The following is a 6790-nucleotide window of genomic DNA, read 5'->3' on the forward strand; positions in this document are numbered from 1 at the left end:
GAAAACCGAACCGGACCGGCCGGTTCAACCGGGTTAATCGGAAACCGGTCATCTGGTCGGTTCGGTTCTATGGTAAAACCGTTCTGCAAAAAACCGGACTGAAAACCGGCTAAACCGGCGGTTAACCGGTGAACCGTCAGAACCGGTCGGATTTTTTCAGAGTTACCGGTTTTTTTATAATATATATATATATAACAAAAAAAACCCAACCCAACCCAACAGATACCCAGCCCACCCCCACCCCACCCCCACCCCCACCCCCACCCCCACCCTTCCCCCTTCTCTCCCTCTCTGTTTCTGAGAAACCCTAAACCTAGCCGCCATCACTCTTCCACCGTCGCACTCTTCTCACCCCACCCCACCCCTCCCTTCCCCTTTCTCTCCGTCTCTGAGAAACCCTAAACCCAGCCACCATCACTATCCACCGTCGCGCTCTTCTCATCGTTCTTCTCCTCGTCGCGTCAGTTGGTCGTCGTCTCTTCGGATCGTTACTCTTCTTGTCGCCGTCGGCCGGTCATCGTCTCTTCGGCGATCTCTCTCTGTCGCTCTCTTCAAAGTCAACAACACCTATTATCGTCACCTCTCCTCGACGTCGAGTCTGAACTGTTGGCATCGCCGCCGCGAAGGACTGCTCCGTCGTCATCGCCGCCTCATTCTCGTCATCGAAACGCCTCTGTCTCCGAGCCATCTCTCTCTCTCTGTGTGTGTTGAGCACCACTCTCAGTGCGTAGTGCGAACGTACCCTTGCCGCCGTGGACTTTGCCGTCGCCGTGAGTTCTTCAATCTTCGCCGTTCTTCAACATCTTCTTCATGCTCTTCTTTATTTTCACTGATTTCCTCCCTTTTTCACTTTAGTTTTTTATTTGTTTCCTCTGTTGTGGGTGGAACGAGTTATTGATTTTTCATTTTTTTTGTTATTTTTATTTATTCTGATTTCCTCCCTTTTTCACTACATTGTTTATGTTGAAGATGGCCGATCCGTCACTCACTAAAAAATTCAAGATCTCATTGCCGTCACTTTCTTTCTCCGTCGCTGCCGGTAAGTCAATTTATTTTTGTTTGTTTTCAATTATTTTTAATAATATTGATTCTGTTATTCTGAGTTGCTGGGTTTACTATTTTGAGTTACTGAGTTAGTATAATACTGATTTTGTGATTCTGGGTGCGTGGGATTAATATTCTGAATTGCTGCTTGTTTGAGTTAATTTTGTTGATGGTTAGTTTCTGAATTGCTGCTTTTTGTTTGAGTTAATTTTGTTTGAGTTAGTATAATACTATTGTTTGAGACTAATTGATTATGGAGGTTGATTTGGTTGAATTTGTGTGAATTGTGTTGTTTTGTTTTGTTTTGTTTGGATGGTGCAGGCTGAAATTCAAGGAGCATATGCAGTACTGGAGTAGATAAGCAAGCTTGCCAAGGTTCAGAAAAAGGTCTCTGAAGTTAAGAGTGTCATGATTTAGAATATTGAAAAGGCTGTAGAAACGTGAGAACTTTGTTTCAATTAGATATGCAGTTTTATTTTTCCCATAGTATCTATTGATTTGCCAGATTTGGTTTTGAAACTTTAATCAAAATAAAACAGGAAACTTTAGTTTTGTATGTAGCTTAGCCAACTAATTTAGAAAAAAGGAAGCCTTTGGAGGAACAGGGCCAGGTGGAGCAAGAAATATTGCAATTAGTTGTTGATGGTTAGTTTCTGAATTGCTGCTTTTTGTTCGAGTTAATTTTGTTCGAGTTAGTATAATACTATTGTTTGAGACTACTTGATATTATAGCTTAGCCAATCATTTTTTAGTATAATACTATTGTTTGAGTTAGTATAATACTATTGTTTGAGACTAATTTGGTATATTTAAAATTATATATTGAATTTTTATATAATTTTAGTGTATATTTAATTAAACCGGTTCGACCACGGTTTGACCCCGGTTGGACCATTGAACCATTGAACCAGTTGCTTGACCGGTTCGATGACCGGTCCGGTTTTTATAACCTTGGTACTTACTAATTACTAAAAGAAAAATAACTGTTTTTTGTTTCAAAAAATGCATTGAGTATTTTCACAAATATTTCATCTTAGTTTAACAAAGCACTTCAAAAGTATAGAATATAATTTAAATGTATATCTCAGGTTTCCTTCTCTTTTGTGTTTGAGAATTGATGAATCTCCAATTTATTTTTTTATTTTTTGGCTCTTTCCATTCAATTCAGTGAATTTACCTTCATTTTCATATAGCTTGAGCTTCTTTCATCAATATGGTTAGAGGTAACAAATGGATTAGTCCGTTTTGTCCTATTTTATTTTGTTAAAAGTCTGTTATTTTTCTGTTCTGTCTGATGAGGCGGTTTCGAATTTTAATATTTAATATTAAACAATATATATTATTTCACAATTATTTCAATAAATTATAAATTTCTAAAGACATAAAAAATTATAATTTTTAAGTTTACAAACATTAAAGTCTTTATAATTCTAAATATATAATAAATATAATTATCAAATAAGTTTTTTGAAATAAAATAATAAAACTAACATTGTAAAAAATAAAATATTAAAATAAATATTGTCCAAAACCAAAACAAATAATTAAATATTTTTAAGTTTCCAAATCTAATCAAACAAATATAGAATATAATCCAAATTATAACATAAATATCTTCAATTACAAAAAAAAAAAAAATTACGGGCCTGCTGAGGAATCCCGTCCAACCCTGCCGAAACCCGCCAAAGCCCGCGGATTAGGCGGTGTGGATTAGGCAGATTTTTTAATGATGTCGGTTTTAAATTTTCAACCTAACCTGCCTTTTTTCGCGAGATACTCGGATTGGACCGGCTGGTTTCGGCCCTTTGCCACCCCTAAATATGGCTTCCCCTATTTTTGTTTTCTTTTGGTCATGCCTTCATTAATTTTAGATACCTACAGAAGGCCGCCAAAAACGCTGGTCATTAATTAACAAGACAATTTTTGGCCTTTATAACCAAAAGCTTTTTATGGACTTACAATAACCCATAATATTAGCCCACGAAAAAAAATAATATACCCATCATGTTCTCTACCAAAAAACGTCATTCCTATGCTAAATAAATTTGTTTAATAGTATGTCCAACATCTTATATAAAGAACAATTGAGTTCTTAATTTAGTAGCGCGTTAGATGCATTTTATACTTTATTTATGGAGAATTACTGCATGACCAATAAAAAATTTATTATTTTTTGTTAATATTTGATTAATAAATTGTAAACCAAAATTTGAATATTAACAAAATAAAGTATTAATTCAAAGCATTGACTAATAGTAACAAAAAGTGTTGACAATCTGACATTTTTCTTATTTACTATATAATCCTTTTTTTTCCCTCTGTTTTCCTTTTTTCTACAACTTGGTGAGAATTTTTTTTCCTTTTCCCCAATAATATTTGAATGTGCATACCTTCAAAAGTTCTTATAGAACTCCACTATAAATCTCCCATAGGTCAAGAAAACTCTTGTTCCCAAAGAATAAAGAAAATTCATGAAATCACACAACTCCATTGATTCATTCAAGTGATGAGGGCATTTACCACTCTGTGTGATCCAACGGTTTGATGGAGAAGCGTTTGTCACTTTGTCTCATTCTAAGGTGACATGTCACAATTAGTGATGGCCTACATTCTTACATGCTAACAACATTAGAATCTGCTAAGATCCTTCTTCAATCATAGATCTAGATGTTGGAGAGTTCTACTGTGGGGAAAGAATATTAAGGTCCTTAGAGGACCAGTATCTTTGTGCAATTTTTTTATTTTTATTTTAGGACTCATTTGATATTAAATCAATTTATAATTAAAGTATATTTTTTATTCATTTGTACATGTGACACAACCACATTTCACTCCTTTAACTGTCGAAATGACTATTCCACCCTCCACACAAATAAATTTTTATTATATTTAATTTATTTTTCAATTTTTTTGACAAATCCAATTATAAATTAAAATTACATTACATAAGTGAATTATAATTAATAAAATAACCTTTCATGTATTAGTGACATACAATTTTATAATTTAAATAGTATCTTTCATATAATAATAACACATAATTTATATTTAAACACTTGTAGAAAAAATCATATTGATATTTTATAAATTGAATAATCTATTACACTAGTTTTTATTCTTATTTATCCTATTTATATTTAAAATTAGTTTTATTCTTATAATTATACCTAAACCAAGTATATTCATTGGATTTTTATATTAAAAATGATAAAATATCATTTTACTTTATTTTAAACAACTAAAAAATCATATTAGATGTAACATTGTTTGATTATGTTAGACATTATAATTTTAATTTGATTATTTTTATTTTTTAGTATTTTTTTGTGTTTGTCTATTTTAATCTAATTATGAGAATGTTAAAATTTTAATTTTATTACAAAAATAATAAAATATCTTTTAAACATTAAAGTAAAAAAAAACTAAATTATTCAATTTAATAGTCATATTTCTATATACACTATTTATATATGATTTAATAATTAAAATTATCCAATTGTATTTATACAACTTAAACTTTTAGAGGAGATTATTAATGGCACGTTATTGGTAAAAAAATTTAATGACTCCAGATAACTTGAGGTAAATATTTTATTTGATTCTTTATTATTTACATTTACTTTAAATAAGAATTAACTCTGACATATAACTGAAAAATTAAAATACAATCAATTAAGAATTTTATCTATAAAAAGAATTATTCATGAGATCTAATCCAGATGTAAATTATCATAGAAAATAAATCATGTGAATATAGATTTTGGAAGGACTAAAATTATATGAATAAAATTATAAAAAAGAATTATTCATGAGATCTAATTGAGATGTAAATTATCATGGAAAATAAATCATGTGAATATAAATTTTGACTAATAAGTAAGATTGCAATATAGATTTTGAAAGGACTAAAATTATGTGAATAAAATTAAATTATGATCGACATATATATAACCTAGTAATTACTATATTAATTTAAAATAAAAAATGTTAAAAAATTTTCATTTTAAATATATTAAAAACAATTAAAGACTTGATTAAATTTACTTAACTAATAGTATTATACAAATAATAATTAGAATAATTAAATAATATTACTGTATTTTTAATATTTATATTACTCATGATATATATAATTACTAAAGTTTATCTAATAATCTGTGTGAATATATATAAATTACATAGTTTGTAAATAAGGGTTTTAAATTGAATATTTACTTTCCTCAATAATTTTGTTGAAAGATTCAAATTAATTATATATTTTTTGGTACCAATAAAATAAAGCAAAGCAAATAAAATTAATATCAATTTTATTTTATTTTTATTAATATAAAAATTAAAGGAGTAACTGATTATTTTGATATTTACTTATATATATATAAATATATTGTTTTTACTAAATTAATTTTACTAAATATATGTTTATTTCAAAAAGTCCATATTTTTCTTTCACTAAATTTATGCCTTAAAATTTTTAGTATAATTGGACCATCTTTTAATTTATTTATTATAATTTTACTAGTTTAGAAGTCATATATGTAATATAAAAAATAGTGTGAAAAATTCTCAAAGCCACAATAAAAATAGCATATTCTCTCTAATCCTTATAGAACCACTTTATACTTTCCTCACCATAGACAAATCCCTAGATGTTCCATCTTAACCAAATACCATAATTGAGTCAACTTTTATTCCCCAAGAGCAATAATGAATAATCATCTCTTTCTTTTCTTTCTTAAATCCAAAGTTACTAATTAAAAAATAAAAAATATTATATACACACAAAAAAATCAGTCATTATGTATTTATATATAAATAAATATATATATTATTTAATTTATTTTTAATATATATTTGACACAAATAATTGATTTAATATCTAATTTTTTGTGTATACTTAATGTGATTCATTAAATAAAATAAATATCTACCCTTTCAACCATAAATAAACCATGTGTTGGTTGAGAGCAACAGTCATATTGGGTGTGCTTGGCACAATTTGGACCCATATTGTTCTCAGCATAGGTAGAGTACATTGTACACTATGGCCCATGCTCTCTCACAATCCAAGTAACATTTTTGGACCCTAGTTAGTTTATTTATTGGGCCCTTTTATTACAAAAATTACTTAAAAAATATACACAATTGAGCTACAGCCAAACCGACAAAGAAAACTGAAAAGGCACGGAAACAAAACATTGAGAAGAGATATCCTTTAAAATGGAGTTCAGTTTCGCAATTAATTAATCTTTAATTTATTATATTAAAAGATATCATAGACAAAAAAGACATTTAGAAGAGATCCGTTTATACCTGCTATAACTATGTCTTGTAGATAGATCTATATAATTGAATTAATTAGTAAGGCTTAATTATTTTATTTATTCTTGTAATTTTATTAAATTTATAATTAAATTTTTATATTTTAAAATTTTTAATTAATTTTTATATTATATTTAATTTTGTAATTAAGTTCTTTTTGTATCAAAGTCTTTAAAGTTAACGAAATATTTTTCTCTAAAAAATATGTTAACAAAGATCTAATTATATCATTAATTGTGAATATCTTTAATTTGTAGAAAAAATTTTTGTTAATATTTTTTATAATAACAAGAATTTAATTATAAAATTAAAAATAATATAAAATTAAATTAAAAATTTTTAAAATATAAATATTTAATTATAAATTTAGTAAAAGTATAACGATTGACAAAGTAATTAAACGTAAGTTTTTTTTACCCAACAAATT

The 6790-nt window shown here is 28.0% G+C and overlaps 1 long non-coding RNA gene across 1 annotated transcript; it reads left to right on the forward strand.

Annotated features, from left to right (window-relative positions):
- Nucleotides 1-271: 271 nt before the first annotated feature.
- Nucleotides 272-1763, forward strand: LOC130956042 (uncharacterized). Its single transcript, XR_009076976.1, has 3 exons — nucleotides 272-770; nucleotides 970-1039; nucleotides 1366-1763. It is a non-coding gene; the product is annotated as an uncharacterized LOC130956042 (long non-coding RNA).
- The last annotated feature ends 5027 nt before the right edge of the window (nucleotides 1764-6790 follow it).

This window comes from Arachis stenosperma, chromosome 10, assembly GCF_014773155.1.
Source record: "Arachis stenosperma cultivar V10309 chromosome 10, arast.V10309.gnm1.PFL2, whole genome shotgun sequence".
Lineage (NCBI taxonomy): Eukaryota > Viridiplantae > Streptophyta > Magnoliopsida > Fabales > Fabaceae > Arachis > Arachis stenosperma.